The following is a 21,181-nucleotide window of genomic DNA, read 5'->3' as shown; positions in this document are numbered from 1 at the left end:
CTGGCAGTGTGGTGAAAAAGCTAAAAGTGGTCATACTGTAAACCAGATGGAATATTTTTTGAAGGACAAGTAAGATTTAAAACATACAGAGACCAGGTCAAACTCAATCATACACTGCTTTTATCTTGCTTATAAATTCTTCCTTCTGTCCTAGTAGGCATGACTTTTTCTTTTTTGGTCTTCAGCAGCTGCTATTTTACCAGTAACGTAGGAAATGTGTGCAATCCTTGCTGGATCATTATAGCACCATCTGTCCTGTGTGTATAAATGCTGGACAAAAATACATACATCAGCTGTCATAAATGAACAACATTGCAGAGGAGGGTTGAACACATTCCACAAAGTTTATCATTAAAAAAAAACAACCAAAAAACAGAGCGTCTGGTTTGACTTAATTTAAACAGACTCCCAAATGCCTTAGACAACTCTTTATTTGGATTATTGGTGGACATGTCTGCAATTTCAACAAAAACTGAATTGACTGGAACAAAACTTGCAACAGACCAAGACAATGAATCTTGACAACTGTGACAGTTCTTCTTAAGAGCTATGGAAAGGTTTCCATTTAATAAACTTGATTTAAATGTCTTGACAACATACAGTTGGAATGAAACGTTAGTACAGATGTGAATAGCTCGTAACAGCTGATGATGACTCCCTATCACCTTCTTTACCTTCACTCTTGGTCAAAGTTACACTTTGATCAATTACAACTTCTTATTTTAAAACTGACACTGTCCTTTTGGTATCTGGCTTGAAATCAAACAAAACTATTCATACAGTATCTGATTGTGCTAACAGCTGTCAAACCTTTAAACCGGTATTTGCTGAACTTGTTGCAAAAGATCAAAACTGAAACAAAATGCAAAGTTATGAGATAAGAGAGATTAAGTTAACTTCTAGTTTGCGCAGAAATGAGTAAAACCTTTGATTAGCAAACACATAATTTGAGAAGAATGCCTGAACAAACACACAAAAAACAAGAATTAGAAATAAAATAAAGTGCACAAGTCCTCTCAGCTGTCTGGCAAATAAAGCTAAGATGTCAGCATCTTGCCATCTCAGCCCTTCTCTCCTTTACTGCGACCTACAGCGTGACGCCAAGCATCATAAACCACATAGGCTGTGCTGACCTGCATGAATTTCTGAATGTCCTTTCTTGGTGACCGGAGATCTGCCGAGCACGACCACATTTACTCAAAGTCTGCACCCAGACAGAATGCATCACGTCTAAATTTAGTCTTCTCAGGTCGAATCCTCAGCTGTAATCAAAAAGTGCAGGTCACCATGCTATTTTTTATCCAAAGGAGAAAGTGAGGACATTTTCAATGGCAACCTCATCTTAATAGAGTTAAATATAAAAAGGTACATTTTGTGGTCTGCAGTACCTAAATAAACTGATGAAATCACCGTTTCATTTTAGTCACTGTTCTGGCTCATCTGAGTTTCTTCCATCCACTGGCAGTATTTTTAAGATATTCTGCAACAGATTTTAAAGCTGCCAGGAATGACAATCTCTGGCAGCTTCTTGTTCTGACTAGCTTTGTTTAGAAAATTGCCAAACTGGCCACAGGCTTTACGGTACACTGAGTTACGTGATGGCATAAACTGGTATCAGATACGACTGAATCAAAACATGGAATCAGAAAGATTTTCCTGTGGTGCAAATTAAAGGCTTTGTAACTTAATAAAATGTAGAGATAAATAATATGTTTTTAAAAAAAATTATGCTGACAAAAAAAACAGAAAAAGAAGATTAACAGAAGCACATAAGTATAACCAAACCATTTATAAATCTGTGTCAAGCCAGGCTGGCTTCATTTCAAAATTCAATTACAGTTTAATCAAAAACACCAAACATTAGTCTACATTACAATTATTCTCACATGGTAGCCAATAAACTTGTAATAACTAGGCAAAATGTCAAACAAACTAAAAAATGCTCGATGTCATTCACAGAAAAAGAGTTCCTTATTCAAATAAGGACATCGGATGTCCTAAAATATACGCTGCAGTGAATGAGACACACATGTTGCACTGCAGAGCTAAGCTGCCTGCGGCTAAATGACCACACGTGGGATAAAGTACACAACAGCTCACTCTTACCAACACCCTGAACAGTGTATTTATTTTGACACATCCTTGATGTTTCAGGATTGACTACTGGAGTCTTCAACAGCAGCTGCTTAGCTTCACACTCACCATCTATTCTAGCATGAAGGGAAGAGGCACTTCAAAGGCCCCCTTGACCATATTAGTCCACAAAACTGCCCATCTTTTCCATTAGCTGAAGCTCGCTGTTAACTTTGTATAAATTTGCGAGCCATAGAGGGACAATGCTGGTCTCCATCCAGCTACAAAGCCTTGTGAATATACCATGGCTCGGCCAACAGAGGAGGGTACAAGGAAGGTCTGAACATAGGCCAGGTCACCGCAAAAAACTTTTGTTTGTGTGCTGTAATTATTTAACCTGTGTGCTCAAACATTAGGCCCCGGAGGATGTCTGTCAGACGGTCAAGGTTTCCAAAAAAGCAGGCTTGTTGAAACAGGAAAAAATTCCTCTCATAGTCAGGTGAGCCTTGTGACCCTGAACAACACCTACACAACACCTTCCACTGCCACGCTCTTTAACGGCGGGGGCAGATTATCTTAAATTTTAGCTCATGAAAGTGTTTAAACTGACCATTAGCTGTCCAAGTTCTACCAGTTAGCAGAACCAATGGTGTTTTCCAGGATTTATTCTTGTAAAAGGCACGTTTGAAATGTGAACAGTCTAAAGGTTGATGATGATGCCATGTAACAGCTGTGCTTTCCATATAATCAAGAAGAATGCTGTTTATACCACCATAAATCGACTCTTGGACTGGACTACAGGAGAAGGATCATGTATTTCGTAGGCTGCTGATTACAGTTTAAGACTGATTCTCTTGTACTCCTTGATTTATACATATTCAGCAATTAGGCCTTGTCTGCTTACATTTAAACACGTCTCTTTGTTTGAATGAGAGTTCTGTCTGTGGATGGTCTTGTTGTTTTGTTGACCATGTGGTTTGGCGGATGACCTGGCAGAAGTCCAGACTGTAAAAAGAAACCCAGTGTTTGTGAGGAGTGAGTGTGTGTGTGTGTGTGTAAGACCATGCATGGTGCCTGTCCAAGATCTCCCTATTAAAAGTTTTCGAACTGTCAGGTCCGCTGGAGGAAAGGCAGAAGAGCATCTTAAACTAAACAAAGAGACACTCACGTTACAGAACATGTGTGGAAACAAATGAAGAACAGAGAAAGAATTTAAAGATGACCTGACACTTTTCAGGCAGCTGCCTCCCTTCAGATTTCCACTCTTCAGAAATTGTACTGTCCATTTTATTCATCTCATCCAGTTTAACTATTACAAACAAAGGGATGATTTTCTTAAAGGCACAGGCTTCTCTGTAATGAAAATAATGTGGGCTTACTGATGCTCCACTGGTCTGTGACACAAACTCATTTAAACAAAAGAAAATGTCTACCTGAAAGCAACTGTGTCAGCTCTGAAAATACTTTATTAATTAATTAAGTTGATTTGTGTTTAATTTATAAATAGTAATAGGTCTGATGGTTCTTGGCCAACTTGGAGCAGGAATTCAACCTTGCAAAGAGAACACAGTGGACAGTTGCGTATTGAAAACAGATGTGTGAAATACCTTCTTCTGCACCAGATGGCATCTCTTAGCAGTTTCTGACTGATTAGCAGTTTTAATTTTTGACATATATGTCTACTAAATTCTGGCAAGATGACAGGATACATTTCTGATGGCTCACCAAAGATTCAGATAAGACAAAGGAACGACTAAATAAAAAGCGAACAAAGCCTTGAACAAGAGTGCCAAAATGAAGATACTGTTGGTAATCAATAACTAGAATTTCCTTGAGTTGTTTATGAAGGCCTGCAGAATATTTATCTTGTATTTTAACAGCCTGCCTTTATAAAATATCCATGAGTAACTCACTAAAACATCTGAGGGATTTTATCCAGTCCAAACCCAATATCTCAATCAAAACGCAATAATTTCGCAGATATTGCCATCTCAACAAAATATCATTCCTGTAGCCCAAAACATCCACAACTAATTGAAACCCAAATCATTTTCTGAGATGTTTAGAAAAACACATCTGCATAGAGTATAGTTGTAGTTGCATTTGGTGCACAGAGGTTTAATCTTCTTTTCTGATTTAGGATTTGGGATAAATCGGATGTATAATTTGATGATCATCTCGTCACAGTATTTCTGTGTAGGAGACTGAATTGCACTCTTCCGCACTTCACTGCACCATTTATCTGTTCAACCTGAACACAAACCTATTTGACTAACTATTTATCAAAACTATAGATTTTTGAGGAACTGTTGCAGAGATATAACTATTATTTAGTGTGACAAAGAAAAATAAAAGATGGTGAACTGATCCTTCGGTAACCAATCTCTCGTATATTTTGTAATTGGTGTTTCACATGATTTGAGCGTTTAGCTGTGGGATTAATGATGCAGTGGTGCCCGATTGTCTTGCACAGCTGGATATCATACATAGCCAACATTCTGCCAATTAGTCAATGGTGGGTTGAATAGACAATGAGTCAACACACAGACTTGAACGCTTCTCAGGAAACTACTGGGCTGTGACAGCAATGCTGACTGGCAGGTTGGGAGGAGATTAAAATCAATCACTTCTCATTGGCAGCGGGCTGACAGAAAGTCGTCAGAACTGTTCACGGTGTCAGAGGAGCAGCAGCGTCTGGCTCTGAAGTAGAGGTGCTCATATGTATTCGAACTACACGCCTGTTTGCATAGACGCGACACAGGCATCGACTCTGGAGCATTAATGTCACATGGCTGCGGGAGCGGAGCTGAAGTGGCTCTCAGATTACAGGATTACCATACAGACACACAGTATGAGTGAAGAGAGGGGGATCACTGCACAGAAACAGACAAAGGGAGCATTTCTGTCACTAGCAGATACATTTTTTGCCTACAGGGCTGAAGGTTACCTACATTTTATTCTTTTAAAACTTTGAAACTAACATCTCGACTGCAACAAAGTTGGCTTGACACCAGACTGTAATGCAAAACTACAGTGTAGTTTTTTTTCCCTGTTAAAATTTTGATCTATTTAGGTGTGTTATATTAGAGCAACAGGAAAAACAGTGTTTGAGTTTTATATTTAAAAATAACTGCGGAAAACAGCATGTTACGTCACAATGACATCTGAAAAACTCAACATAATGGCGCTCAATAGAGTCAAATATGATTTTGTACTCTGCTGCCAATACAAACAATATTGTCTGCTGTGACAAAAATAGAACATCTATTAACCATGTTACATAAAAGTAATCCAATATTTGAACCACATCTTTCCTCATTACAATAACTCGTGCTCTTCAGATATCTTCTTTGCAAATCACAATCAGAAATTGTCTTGAGATCAGCTTTAAACTTCCTGTTTTCAAAGGTCATGAGTAAATAATGTGATCAAAAGTTACCATCAAATGCCATGAGATAAAAACTAAGATGTAAGCTGACTAACTCACTGTGTTCAGTGTTCGTGATATCACTGAATGCTGGAGAAACAGGCTCTGCTATAATGTGAACTGTTGACATGTTTCGTCTAGAAGGCAACAGCTTTATTATGTGAACAAAGGGCTGCAGAAACCCAGCACTGACAGGCAGATGTTTGTCGCTGATGTTGTTTTGTTGCCTTGGAAAGATCAACAGGGGTTCAGTGAAGTAAGGATTCACTTCAGTAGGAAACTTGTGATACATTTGTTTTGAAAATTACACTTTAATAAAATGAAAAGAGGGGAAAGAACTTGAACAGAGGAGTAAAACTTTACCTTCAATGCACAGAGATGTTTTCTGAATGCTCTTAACAAATAGCTTGTTTCCAGATTTATTGCTGTGATGAGTTCAGTATCCTAATTGCCTTTAGTCATATCGACTATTAGAATAACAAATCTTTTATAAGAAAGCTGAAATAATTCTGGATGATTTTCAAAAATGTAGTGTTTCACATTATTGTGGCGAAAGAAAAGCACCACAAAGCATGAAAATATATTTTTAGGTCTAAGGGAGGGAGCGCCCAAAATGTAGGGAGGACAGAGATTAAAAAGCAGGTTAAAAGGCTGTTGCTCTTTTCACAAGCAAGGTTGTCAAACTCGTTCTGTGGAGAGATTCTCCAACCCCCCACTCATGTTAGCATTCTTCCACAGGTCAGACCTTCAAGTGGAGGTTAGACTTGGGGCAAAGAAGAAAAATACTTGAAAGGAGGGTTCAGGTTTAGTTATCTGGTTACTATTTTCGGACTGTTTAAGAAATAAAGAAAAAAAAAACACCTAATAAGTCTTGATTATGTTCAGAATACATTAAAGGGATACTTTAGTTAATCTGATTGGGTTATCAACATACAACTGACAAAGAAAAAAGGTTAGGATCAATATTTCCTGTACTAACAGCAGTACTATCATTCAATTAGTATTATCAGGCACGTCTGTGCTGCTGTCATCATTCCTAAAACCAGCATCACGGTAAGAAGAAGTAAATGAGAGAAAAGTTTAAAAAACAAAAAAACAAAAAAAAGCATTAAGCCTGGAGAAGGATCACACATTTACATTGGACTTTGAATGACTGAAACCAGCATGAAACACCAACAGCTATCATCACCATCTCCTTATGTTCTGCAAACATTATTATGTACGCAGCTGCTTGTCGTCAAACAACACTCATAAATCTATTTCTCATTAATATGTGACCCAACACATCGCCGATAAAGAGGCATGAAGAGCACTGTAATATTGTCTGAGACATCCCGAGCGGCAGCTTGTACTTTAAAACCCCCTGCCTCTTCCTCAGTTGCTATGGCAACCAGAGCAGTAGGTGACCGGTGGAAGCTGGGTGGATGGGTGATTTAATGTAAGCCCCCCCTTCAAATGCACACTACCCTCCTTTTTAATCTGCCCCGCGAGCTTAAAGAAAAAGGAAAATAGGATTGCCCCTCTAATTCAGCAGATGAAAATACAAATAACAAAACCATTAAGGATTACAGGGTAAAAAACCAGCTTGGCATCACTTTGAGGCACAATGAGATCGTCTGTCAGTCTGTTGTAAAACATGCGGCGTGGAGTATACGCTCAGCCTCCAGAGAGCAGCTTCTGCAGCGAGAGCGGAACCTGAGAAGGATGGGCAGGAGCAGGAAATGAGAGAGGAGAATGAGCAGACCCCTCTGTGCTCAAGGTGACTTTCTCTCTCTCGTTGACCTGATTATTTGCACTCCACCCCCATCGTGGAAAAAAGTATGCCATCCTCTCTCTCTCTCTCACACTCACTTGACGCTGATAATGGGCTGCGTTCGCCAAACCAGAGACAGAAGCTGGTGGGAGGTAGCAGCCTGTAGCCTGTGTGTGTATGTGAGAGCACATATTTCTACCACCACCTCACCCCATCACCACAGCAGCCTTGTCATTACGGGGCATTCCCTGCACGCAGAGGACAACTCTCCCACCAAGAAATCAGCCTAAGGGATTGATCCGAGTGCCGTGTCATCCTCCCCCACCCCAGGTTACTACAGCAACACTGCTGCCTGCACCAGCACCTCCTAATTAGACAGACATGACACAATCACCTACGTATTGGTAAGAGGAATCCGGCTTGTGTTCTGGAGAGTGATAAATCAAACCAGCAGCCACAACTCCTCTCAGACACACTCACAGACTGATAGCCTCTAACTATCTACTGGTCACATGCAGTCCGCACACACACATTCCAGTCAGCAGATAGCCGGCTTCACTGCACTCCGTTTCCTTGCAGTCATTTGATTATAGGGTATAATAGGCAGATTTATAGAGCCTCGTCTTACCCTGTCCTGGAGAGAGCTCGTCTCTGTTGTGTTCTGGGCATTCCCTTTATATCTTCAGCTCACTGCAGCATCCAGCTTTCTGCACGGCTGACGGAAAAATGAAAACTTGTACACAGCACGCAACAGAGCATTTCCTGCGCAAGGTATGTTATCCACGCAGGTTCAAAGTCGTCTGCTTGAGCGTGGAGTGGCTAATGAGCACCTTTCCGAAGGCTGTCAAAATCAGCCGAGAGGAAAATCCCAACTACACAGAGGGTGGTTTTCTCTGACGGCTGCGGGGCAAACAAGAGATAAGCCTGCCATACAGACTGCAACTGTTTGTTTTACAAAAACAGCCAGCTGGCCAGCTAGAACTTCTCAGGGAAAATCTTCTCCGTCCTTCTACCTCTCCCTTTCTCTGCAGAAAGCTGTCGGGGCAAAGGGGACCGGCACAGATGTTACTGGCTTCAGACCACACCCCTTTTCAACACTCCCAGTCCTAATAGGATGCAGCCGAACGCTGGCCGACGCCCAGTTCACCCCCCCACCCCCCACCCCCCCAAAAGACGGGCTTTGGGCAGCTGGTTTAAGGTTTGCTTAGAGTCTCGCTTGGAAAGCTGCGAGAAAGAAACAAACGTAAGGTGTAAAATGGGCAGTGAAAACGCAGGTGGGAGAAGCAAAAGCTACTGAAGAACTGAAATAATGTCAAAACATTAGGAAAGTTGTTACGGTCGGAATAAGAGACCCTCAGTCCATGTAACCTGCTACCCAGAATTCACTAATGCAGAGGCAGCGAGAAAAATATCCAGAAGATTTGAATCTAAACAAACTCTGACACTCCCATGAAATCCACAACATCACTGCTGACTAACAAAACCCAAGATCCATAAACATTCCTACAATGCAACGCTCTGACACATTTTTGTACAAACAGCACGGTGATAAAATTGTGTAAGAAATGCGGTTTCTTCTTAACAAATTAGTACAGTTTTTACACATTGTCAAAGTAATTTGCCTGCACAGCAAGACTCCACTCAAGAAAACCTTTCATGAAATAATTCAGTAGGTATTTCAATCAGAAATAGCAAAAACACAGAACAAAGTAGAGCGATATTACGTCTGTATGAGCGAAACCATTTTGTTATCCTTCATTCTTTGTGGAAAAAAATAAAAATAAATCAGACATGTACTCATAGTAGAACAGACGTCAACCTGATTCAGAGCCTACAGCTGTTCAAGCAGATGTTGGCCCAAATGAAAGTCATGTATCAGTCATTCACTTATTTCTTTATATGTGAGCGAAGCATTGCTGCTCATCAGTGCATCATAGAGCTTTTTAAACACTTCTGTTTCAGGAAATTCAGAAAGAGTGGCAGACACACAATAAGGGTATTACCGGCTTTAAAGATTTAGAGTGCTTTCTAAAAGAGGTCTGGGCTCAGATGTCACAAATGAAGTCTAAACCTTCTTCTTTAAACTGCAAAAGAAAAAGAATAAAAGTGTCAGAAATGGTGCCTGTTTTCATCACCTTAACAAATAACCACTTTCCGTAAGAGGTTGCAGTTTGGGGAGGTTAGTGAAACCACTTTCCATGATTTCAGGGTTATTAAAAGTTCAAAGTCTTACAACAGCTGCCTGTTCCTGACATCCAAAAAAAAAAAAAATGCATGTAACGTTGCTCCCAGCTTCAAGATTTTTGAACCCTTTCCAGATCGCACGTTCTGGCTAGCAGATACAATACTTCATAGCGTGAAGTGTTTTCCAGAGACCTGACTGGGGCCGGAGTGAAATGGTTGATCTCTGCCGGGCCGATACAACAGGCATCGGTGGCGAGCCGCGCCGATGCAGTCATGAATGGATAACAGTGGAAGCCGTACAGTCCTGGACAGCTGCCTCTGAAAAGAATGTCATGCAGCTGGAAAAACAGACAGGAGCCGTTCTCATGGAGGGCTTCTGTTCTGGTTCTGGTGTCTCCCCTGTTCGTAAAAACCAGGACTAATGTTTTGTTGACCTTCCATTCACCTGGTACACCAGGAAATGTACAGACGGAGTGGAACAGTGACATTTTGTTTTTTAAAAAAAAAAAAAAATCTGCGTCCTAAATGTCTGTGTTAGATACTTTGAAATTAGTCTGCCCCTTTTTTTCCTTTAGTTTGTAAAAATGTAAATTTTTCATAAAATCTTTTTTTTAACAACTGGTTCATATACTTAATACATTGTAAACTGCGTTGTAATAAAAAAAAATGAAAACAGAAACCAGCATGTAAACTAAATCTATTATCAGACGATTTTATAAACATTTTATTTTGTTTCACTTTTTTGCACAACCAATTTACAACCAGAAGGGGATGATTTCTGCGTGAAACACTGAAAACTGACGGTTCTACCCTGGACAAAATATCAAACTAACACTTCAGCAACCAATAGTTTCCATCAACACTTCTTTTTTTAAAGAGAGAAGCAGACAGTTCAGGAACATTTAATAGCGGAAGCAATCGAGCCTGATTGACGTAATACATGGCAGCTTCAACATTTCAGCACTAGCTTCAGGCTTTCTCTGACAGAAACTGAAACCAAATAAGCTTTTTGCCGAACTTCTGCGTTAATGATTAAACACAGGAGATAAAACACAAAAACCCCGCTCATCCTCGTTATGTTTTAGAGTTGTCAATAAGGACGAGAGAAGCTGAGCAGCTGTACAAACAAATCATAATATTGCTTTTGGGACAGCTCATTCTACAAAGAAGAATTAGGTTAAAGCCTAAAGTTGCTGACTGTTGGAAATTAGTTTGCTGTCTGTCAATACTGAGCGACAACAACAGAGAAACGTGACTGATTGGGAGTGGTCTGAGGAGTAAATGTTAATCAATTCTTCAAACTACTGCAAAGGATTTTGCTCAGATAGAACTTTAAATTACATCCTGTGTCATTTTGTGAAGGGAAACAGCACTAAACCGTATCCTCACATTTCTTTCAGGGTGGGGTTGTAGCTATAAAATCCAACCATGCAGGAGACCCCATCGCAGACAAAATAAATACCAGAATTAAAGAGGGTCCTACTGGTTTCTACCCACCCTTTAGAAAGCTTGTAATTATTCTCTAAATCAGGTCCGTCCCAGAGGGCCCGCATGACTTTCTGCATCCACAAATCTCCAGAACGCAGCCAACGAATCGTAAACAAGGGAAGGTATTCCAAGAAATACTACAATATTTTACAGTAGAGATGTTGAGGGAAAAAAATAAAAAGGACGGAGCCGATAGAAACGGTAACTAAACTGCAGGAATGAGTGTTTTCAATTTATACATCATGACTCTTATCTCACTGAGCTCCTGTTTCCTGTAGAGGTTTTTCCTAACATTCAGTCCATTTCATTGTCTCTCTCAGCAGATAGAGTGAACGCTAATAACATCTCTAAGTGCTGCGAAAAGCTAGTAAGTTGACCTTAAGTATGAAAAAAAAATGTTCAGTGGTAGTTTCAGTGCTATTCTCCAGCTGTTAAAGACCCATTCAATGCCACAATTAAAGTGCATGTAAACTAAAATCAATATTTATTCTTCCAAAGAATGTGTATTTGTAGTGCAGAGACTTTATATTAAAAAAGGGAGTACTTTCAAAGCTTTAAATATATATCTACATCTTAGGAAAAATGGAAATACTCAGGTTTAAAAATAAAAAGATATTTCTGGAAGGAGCGAAAGGCACTACTGCTAAAATACGACCAAAAAGCCCTGCAGCTTCGGTGATCCTGCGTGTCACAGGCTGACAGAATTCGAGGGTTAAAAGGCTCGGGCTTAACTCGCTGATCCCTCCACATGTAGGCCAGCAGTGCGCTGAGAAATCAGGGGTTGAGCAGAGAGAATAGCGTAGCGTACAAAGTATTAAAGTAGAGGTAGCATACAAACAAATCAAATGGAGGAGCGTTAATCCAACATAATCCAATCAGGGTTCAGTCTGCTCTGAGGGTGAAGTGTCTATTAGCTTCTGTCACACACAAATGCTTTTAGAGTTAGTTCACCAGATTAGATCCAAGTGAAAAAGTCTGACGTTCTGGCCTCATTTTCAACAGCTGTGAAACCGACTTACAGCCAGCTGGAGGCATGAAAGAGGCAGAGACTCGTGTGAGACTGAGATGGCATACAGTTCACGGCCTGTTTTGCATGGCATCAGAGATCCAAGATGCTTATCTGCTGTCATGATCTCTCCAGAGCAAAACATGAGACCAGAAGCTGTAACTAATTCAACGAAGCTAAGAGAATCCACTGAAAGGCCTGGACCGGTAGGTGGGCATTGCAAAGAAAAAAAAAAATCAAAATCAAAACAGATGTAGAAAAAAAAAAATGTTTGGGGAGTTTAACAAGGACACCTGCTGTTTAACAGGATTGACCTGGCAGCTTCTGTCCTGTGGCGTCTCAACAATCAGCCACACAAATGACTGAACACAAACAACTTTGTGCTCACAGCTCCACTATATTGAAGCACAAAAACAGAGACTGTTCGCTGATTATTTCATTTGGGCTGCTTATGCGAAAGTATTGTAACTCAATTCAGTTTATTTGTGTAGCGCCAAGTCACGACAAAGGTCGTCTCAGGGCACAGTACGAAAGCATTCACAGACATTAGAAAAGCAAGTTTGTAGAAGTCATCTATCTAAGGAAGGCAGGAGGTTGCATTGAATCTTGCAGTCTCCCATCCTGAGCAGCATATTGGCAACAGTGGGAAGGAAAAACTCCCTTTTAACAGGAAGAAACCTCCAGCAGAACTAGAACCAGGCTCAGGACAGGCAACTATCTGCCTTGACCGGTTGGGGTTTTTTGAGGATAGGAAAGAAACAGACAAACACAGAATGACTGGTCCAGGTGGAGCTTGTATGCTTAAAAACAACTCTTACTAAGCTTTCTTTGTGGTTGAACAATGAAATAGGATCTTTTAAAAAGTAACAGAAGTAGGAAACGCTGGTTACATGAGTGTGAGAAAATAAAAATATGCACTTAAAGCGGTAATACGATCCCTTCTAAGGAACTTTCATCTGTTAATGCAGCCGATTTTGTCAGACTACATGGCTGTTTTAGTGGCTACTCTGCAGAAACGCTATCACAAAGGTATGATGTAGTGTGGGAACCCGCTCTTAGCAGCAGCTTAAGTCTTAGTTCAGGGAAACCAGGACGTCTCAAAGAAGACAATCTCACAGATAAAGAGAAAATATTTTCTGTTTCAGGAAGTAGGAAGATAGCAGTGTAGGTATTTAAGCCAGTGATGAATCTTAAGAATGTTTTTTATCTGACATGCAACAACGTGTTTAGCAACAAAGACACAAAGATTCTCTTTTTAAAAGTTACAAACTCTTCTAATTCAATCTAATTGTGCATGTCTGTTACTGGTTCCTGAAACGTCAATTGAGTTAAGGGGAAATTAAATTACCGTTGTAAATAAACTCACAACATCTCAGCATGAGAGCCAAACAAATGACAAAGACAACTGATAACGTGGGCATTTTTCCCTTATATTATATTATGGTTCTCAAGTCACAAAAATTAATTATTTAATTAATTACATCCGCCCCTTATTAAATCAAAAAAGGTCATAAAACCGTCATCTTTGCCTCAACACACTTCTGAACACCTGTGTTGATTATGTCGTGAATCAACACAAGGTAAGAGATATAGTCTAAACATACGACACTTTTCTGGTACCTCCTTTTTTCTCAACCACATGTCAGAACTTGAGCATTACTTTGTGGAAGGTGGGGCAACATTTTAAGAACAGGATAAAGCACGCCATGGTCTGGTGGAGTCTGTTTTTTTTAAATATAGTATCTGTCTGCTTATCAGAGACTGCTGCACGGTTTTAGGTTTGTGTAGAGAGAGGGCACGTGTCGACACCTGACCTATTCAAGTAAAAAAAAAAAAACTAAATTGATGTGTGGCATGTTTTCCGAAGCAACATGTCATTTTTAAAATGAACCCCTGCTTTTGTAAATGTATCCTTAAGGCTTAAAATTGGACCACTATGATTTGTGAGATCACTGCTTTGGAGTTGCAGAACCTCAGTTTGATGCAAACGTCAACAAAAGATCTTTATCTCGTCACAAAATCAGATGAAACCTGAATTCTGAGAAGCTTCGGGACTCTGCTTTACTTTCTGAGAAGCATATCACTTGTAAAGGAATAAGAAGCTTAAGTAATAGTCAAACATTTCACATTTGATGGTTGAGATGCTGCTGCATGTATGCAATGAAGGTTTACTGTTGCATATGGTATAGTTCACTTTGATTTGTTACACACACATGAGCTTTAGGTAACTGAGCTGGTATTACATCAACTTCAAGTACCAACTTGAACTAATTGCATATGTTGTCAGACAGAATGCTGGCATCCAAGCAGCTGGAACCTTTCCTTCATCGTTAATGAACCCTCAAAAAGACCCACAACTCACAGATTCCCAGAAAAACTGACTTATAGCTTCCCCTCAACTCTTCTTCAGAGGTTATCATCAATGTTGTGACAAAAAGTTTAAGAGGCAAACATGAATTCCTCCAGACCTATTAAACCTTCTCCTTCCTTTTCATACTAACCTCTTAGTTATGGGACTCCCCCTCACACACACACACGCACACACACAGGGCAGGAGCCACATGCTCCCTTTGTTTGAACTCCCTCCACTCATTCCACATCTTGTGGTTGAGCCACAAAAGTAATTAATTTTGATCCCCCATTGTCATGATAATCTGAGGTTTGCCTCATTTCTCTCAGTGTGCCTAGAGAGCAGTCATTTTCTAACTTTGTCAACTCCAAATGAACACCCCTTTTGTGTTTAAAAACCGAGCAAGCCTTTAAAAAAACCATATACATGCTGAAAAAAACAAAAACCTAAGTAATTCAAATACTCCAGTCAGAACCAAAACCAAAGCATAAATATATCCTCCATCATATGACAGACTGTAACAGCCTGAGACAATTACTTCAAATGACAGGGACCCCCAAAGCAAGGAAAGACTGGATCCTAAAATAGAAATTTCACTCCATAATGTGGTAAACCACATGCCATTAATTAGATTTATTGTGGCGTTTTTACAGGATGGAACTGGTAATAGAACCTGAGTGATATTATACTCATGTCGAAGCTGAGTAAAACACATGGATGTGTGGAAAATTAAAACAGAAGTTTATGCTTCCAGAGTTAGGCCTCTCAAAAGAGACATTAATTTCTTATCAGTAAGTGTTAAAGATTCACGTGCTGAATAACAGGTACCATCATTACCTCTTGAACAGGTAAAAAAAAAAGAGGAAACTATCTCACTGTTGCAAGTAGCACAACTGTAATGTGGGTACTCTCATGGGTACAACTGCAACAAGTCCTGACAGCCCAAAATATACTTTGGTAGGTCACCCAGTTCTAGATATAAAACCACAAGACTTCACATCAAAATGCTTTTCTCTGGAGGAAGGGGTGTTCTGAAAAGGCAAGTTTGGACTGCACAAAAAAGTGACTGAGACAGATTTAAAAAAACCAATAATACAATGCTTAATAAATCTGTGGTTTTGGTGGTTGGAAGTTAATTTCACAAACAGGTTCTCATCAAGGCTTAACAATAATATTATTCAGGTTCTTACTGTTGTATGTCCTGGAGAAATATAAAAACGAGAGCGCAAAACATCTGCATAGATCAAGAGTTTTCATCTGTATTTACGAAGGCAGTTTAATTAGTTGAGTCGCAATTTTAAGCAAATAAAGTAGAGTAAAGAGCGAAGGACTTCCCATAAAGAATCCATTACTCACTCAAGAAGTCTGAAGCCTGTCAGCCTGAAGCACATTAACGAAACATCTGCCTGTGCCGAGCAGCTGCCCCGGACACTGTGTGCTTCTGCCTCTTCACCTCCCAACAATCAGGAAGGTCAAGAGTCAACGTCTTGAAAATGAACAAGCAGGGTGCGCTCATTCCGCTGGAACCTAAACTAACCAACCGGCTGGATAATACTTCCCAGATTAAAACGCTCGATGCTTTTCTTTTAAAAATAAACGACAGAGTGAGCTGCAGCTTTCTTTTATAGGACCCTAAGCCTCGGGTTTGTGCCAGACGCTGTATGTGTGCTGTTATTCTGACATGATGCTTTTTATATTCCTTCCTGAAATGACAGGTAAGGACAAATCATCAAATCAGCTGTAATAATCCACGACTTCCTTGAGTAAGATTGTTTAGCTTGGGTGGTAAACCGCACAGATCCTGGCATGTCTCATCTTGTGATACCTTTAGCTTAAAGCAGATGGCCTAAACATGAGACACAGACTATGTAATGGATTTTCCTCTTCTTCTAAATTGCGTTTCTGCTCGTTTACCTAAAGAGAGTTTCTGTTTTATTTCACAAATCTGTATGTGCTTAAGCAACAACGTCCTTCATTCCAGGTGAAGTGAAATTCCTCTGCTATAAACTTCTTCCAGTTTTTCCTCTTTTAATTGATATTCAGGAAGTCATCACAGCGCCCAAAGCAAGAATTTATATGATAATTGGTTTGCATATTTATTGCTTTAGAAAGGTATGCCAGCATCGCCACAACAATCCTAAAGCCATGGGGCAGGGGCAGGGTCACGGGTGGGGCCAGCAATGGGCTGTCTAAGCCCAGCTGTCCCAATATCAAGAACAAGTGCAAAGCCGGGCCAGACTGGGGGCAGGGTGTGGTATGGCAGCGGCACTATGGTGACAGAGCTGGCCTGAACACAGAAAAGATGCTAAATGAATCTATTGTCTGGCCCAAGTGAAGCACACCGCACAAAGAATGGCACATTCAAACAGTCATACAGGCCTATTGTTGTGACAGGCCAGCAGAGTAAAAGCGGGTTCACGTAACTTGATCTCAGAATATAAACACCAACGCCACATGGAAGAGCAAAAACTGACCGGAACAGTCCTTCCCCCATATAAACCCTCGAATAAATTCACGTGTAAACGGTTGCTCTGGTTCTGACACAGCTGGTGCTGCAAATAAAGCAGTCAAAGAGGACGCACTGCAACGAGAATCTGCAGAAAAAACCCCAAAAAACAAAGCATGTATACTGATTTTTACTGAGAAATAACCGTGTTCTTTAGTCTTATCATTGAGCACAGACAACAATCAGTAACTTTTTGATTACTACAACCATTTTATCAACACTAAATTAACAAAGCCAAAAAGTCTTAATAATTTGAAATGTTTCTAGTTTGCTGAACACAGAAAAACAAACAAAAACAACTACATTTTAATAATTGCCTTAAAGTAATAAAAAAATATGTTTTCATACCACCTAATTGTTGTTAGGCTACAGCACAAAAAGGAAACTGAAGTGAGCAAACACCCAACATCTAACCCAAGGAAAGTAACTGAAGTATGTTTACTAACTGGATTAGCTACCTTACCTACAGAAGTCAGAATGTCTCCATTCACTACAGATCGTCTAAATGCTTAACAAAAGAGCTTATAAACACTGGCAGTGAATGGGAGCTGGTTAAACAGGATTCCACGACAAATTATTTACTGTAACAGCACGACACTGACCATTGTTCTTATTTCTGACACAAGCCAGGAGGAAAGTGACATGTTAACGATGCACACACTTTAATATACTTTCAAAGAAAACACTGAGGTCTGTGGTTCTGCACCTGCTTTTGTGTATATTAATGGCACACACAGACCCTAAAAACAATGCAGACAGATGGTGGTCCTCAGCTGTGTAATAGCCACTCCTAAAGGACAACCACCACTACAAAAATCATTAGTCTCCTCCCAACCCCGGTCCTCGAGGAGCACCATCCTGCATGTTTTAGTCGCTTCTTCGCTTTGACACACCTGATTTGAATGGCTGAGTGACTAAAAGGCTTCTGCGGGACTTGAAGACCTGCTGAAGAGCAGGGAAACAATGAAAACATGCAGGATAGTGCTCCTCGAGGTCTACTCCTCCCCTCCAGCATGGAGGCGGTCATTCAGTGTTCCTACTGTGAGCCGCCCAGGGAGGCTGCCACACTGTCAGTCGGTCCTGTGAAACACCACGCTCAAATTATTAAAGCTGTATCACCTTTGGTGCCTCTGCTCGGACCACGCTTTGCACTGAAACTTTGGCAAACAATTATTAATATACATGAAAAGTACTTTGCTTCAGCTGGTATCAGATCCACTTCCTTTGTGATACAAATAACTACAGTGTCATGGGTGCCAATGTCAGGCACATCTAAAATAAACATGTAAAGATGCCAAAGTGAATGTTATGACAGACAACAGGAAGAGGAATAAAAAAAAACACGTTTCAATGACTAATGACCAAAATCAACATCATGGCAGATACTGTGGTTTTTGTAGAGGAAGTAATGCCATAAGGTGTCACTTGATGTGCCTGCGATTGGTAAATCATCTGACAGCAAAATCAACATTGTTACAGCCTTGATTTTTGTGTATGAGACAAGCAGAAAAATATAAGTACTTAATACACCAATTCAAACCCTGTGGACACTAAATACAACTACATTTAGCATACAGAATGCAAGTAAACACAGAAAGACAAAGGTTGATTATGAATAAAATAAACTAATTTACAATTTGTCAAGATCTGCAAAGGTTTTGAAAATACCAGTAGGTTAATCCCAACATTGTTCAGGCTCCAACAAAACAGCTCAGCGGTTGGGAAAAGCGGGGAGTTACAACACAGACTAATCATCTGCAACGTGCACATATTCAGAAAAACAAACAAACAAAAACATTTAAAAAAAACAAGTCACGCAATTCAAATGTCCAGACCTGTCAGCGCTGGACACCTCCCTGTCTGAGAATTAACGCTGTGGACAAAACAACAGCCTCATGTCGGGATCCTCCAGTGTTTACAGTGAAAACATGGCTGCACATCCCACCACAGCTGTAAGCCTTCTTACAGGGCAGCAGAAATTACAAGCACATACAAGCCCCTGAGCGACGTGAAGCAGTTTTAAATCTGTGGAATGTAAGCCTTTTTGTTCCTGATAAGTCTTCAACAGGGTTTAAGATTATTGGTAATCTCAGTTGTGGACTTTGAGCAAAACAAATGCCACGTTTTCACGACTTAAAATGACTTATTCTGCTTGGTGGAAGTGAAACCTGTCATCCCCGAGAAGTTAAGCATCATATGTCTGAAAACACAAAAGACCTTTTCTTTTCTTTTCTTTTTTTAAGAAATAAAGGAGCATTAAACTGTTTTTATAAGAACATTAATGAGTCAATTGATTAAAAACTAGAGAACAGTATGCTTCACAAAGTGCACATTCATGGAAAAACAAAAATAAAATGAATATATTACTGTCATAATCTATCAGGATTCAGCTTTAATCTGGTAATACCATGAAGTGTTGTTATTTTGCTAAATCTAAAACTCACTTAAACATCAAAACTATGTTTTTAGAGTCTAGTTTTACAAGATGCAGTTATGAAAAAAGTAAATATTGATTTAGAAAAGTAAAAATGAGTCTAATTTATTGAACTAAAGAGACCAGATCTGCATTTATATTCTTATTCATTACTATTTCTATAAATTAAACCAGTTTTGGGCAATATATACAGCAAGGTTACCACACAAAAACACTACCAAGATCCTGGAAGTGTGTGATATTTAAATGTTAGGAGTTTAAATTTGGATCACATTTTCTACAACACAGTCAAACATTAAACAGTGAATGCAGATCGATGCTCGTCTTTTCACCTCCTTCTCCTGGGAGACTTTTAGGAGCCGTAGAGACCAGTTTTTAAACCACACTAGTCAGCATTAAAAGGACCGGCTCTAGCTCACAAACAGAAAGAACAAAAACAGTTTGCAAAACACAGGCAAATCATAGCCGACTGCTGGCTGACCCTCCATACCTGCCTGGACCAGGTTTTGGCCGGCGGAGACAACTGCGCTCAGAGGAAAGCAGAAAGCTCTCGTCTAAACTCCCACATTTAATAAAAAGCAGAATAAAAAATAAGCTGGCCTCAAAAACATTGCTGACGGCTGCTGAGCGTCGGACACCGGCGCTGCGGTCACCAACAACACCCGCAGCCAAACGGCCAGATGAGGCGAACTCACGCGAGTTTTGTTGCGGGCGCTTCGTGGGGTAAAAAAATAAATGAAAAAAATAGCATTTTTGTTGTAACGTCAGCTTTACTTACTTTGACGAGTCGAACATGTTTCTCCCCTTAAAAGTGACTGCAAGTTCACCAGGTGAGAACGACAGAGAAGCGCACAGTTCAGACGGTTCAACAGACTGGCTGGCTGGCTGGCTGGCTGGTTGGTTGGTTGATCCGGGCTGCGCGTGAAGTCATCGGTTTACTCGAGCAGGTAGTGCGCATGCGCCGTTCTGTGTTTATCGCAGTGCATCATGGATGTTGTGGTTTTGGACATAACTTCTTCTTGTTTGTAATTATTTACTAATAATTGGCTGTAAAAGCTCCGAGAGCGCGAATATTTGGCTGAATACAGGTTATTGAAAAGATTAGTCAATCCACTATGTTTTCCATATAGATCTTAATAATCATTTTTGACAAACATTGCAAGAAGTAATTAAAATAAGCTTTTTAAAGTCCAAAAACAGTGTTAATGAAGTTAACTCTTTTTTTTGCCTAACTGGACTCGAAAAGCACTTGATTTTAAATAATCTATATTTTATGAGAAACTGACTGAAAATAAATACATTAATATAAATAAAAATGAATTAGTGGTAGCCTGAAACAACATTCACAACTGTCCTATAATTCAAGTATTTTGCATGTGTCAAAAGTCACAGAATATTTACAGTAAAGTTCCTGCAGTTGAATATATGTTCTTAAAATTTAAATAAGTTCTTAAATTTATGGCTATAATAGCTTTAATTTATTTATTTATTTTTAAAGTAAAACCTGCTCTACAACCAAAAAGTTAAGGAATGTCTCCATCTGGTGATGGCACATCTGTAAAATATTAACTTTGCTTGGAGAACAGTGACTTTGAACCAAAGTAAAGCCAGAATTCTACTTTTTTCCACCAGACTGCGGCAAAAGCAGATTATTTGTTCAGTGGATAAATTACGGGCGCTGGCAGTATTTGGTTTTAAGATGAAAACTGTACTGCAAATTTAGTTGAAACTGTGCGTTTCATATAATGCAAGTTCGTTTCTCCAAACACATGTCTGAGATTGTAAAAGCTCAGCAATAAATATTATTTTCAACTCTATTTTATCCACAAAAGAAACATGTTTTGTTGATGCATTCAAGAACTTGAGGTCTCAACAGTCAGCTTCTTTTGTTGGTTTTGTTGAGTTGTATGAACTTCTATGGTCTACACTGTCAGAAGCGCTTTATTTCAAGGGTTTTATT

At 39.7% G+C, this 21,181-nt stretch overlaps 1 protein-coding gene across 1 annotated transcript in view; it reads right to left on the bottom strand.

The window, feature by feature from the left end:
* Positions 1-20,137, bottom strand: part of daam1b (dishevelled associated activator of morphogenesis 1b) — a 38,624-nt gene extending 18,487 nt beyond the window's left edge. Inside the window, exon 1 of the mRNA XM_037981598.1 lies at positions 20,000-20,137. The gene's annotated coding sequence lies outside the window, so the exon portion shown is untranslated. The remainder of the gene's footprint in view (positions 1-19,999) is intronic.
* Positions 20,138-21,181: the final 1,044 nt, after the last annotated feature.

This window comes from Kryptolebias marmoratus, linkage group LG19 (genome assembly GCF_001649575.2).
Source record: "Kryptolebias marmoratus isolate JLee-2015 linkage group LG19, ASM164957v2, whole genome shotgun sequence".
In the NCBI taxonomy this organism is placed as follows: domain Eukaryota; kingdom Metazoa; phylum Chordata; class Actinopteri; order Cyprinodontiformes; family Rivulidae; genus Kryptolebias; species Kryptolebias marmoratus.
Note: the sequence above shows the minus strand (reverse complement) of the source record. Positions and strands in the feature narration are given on the sequence as shown.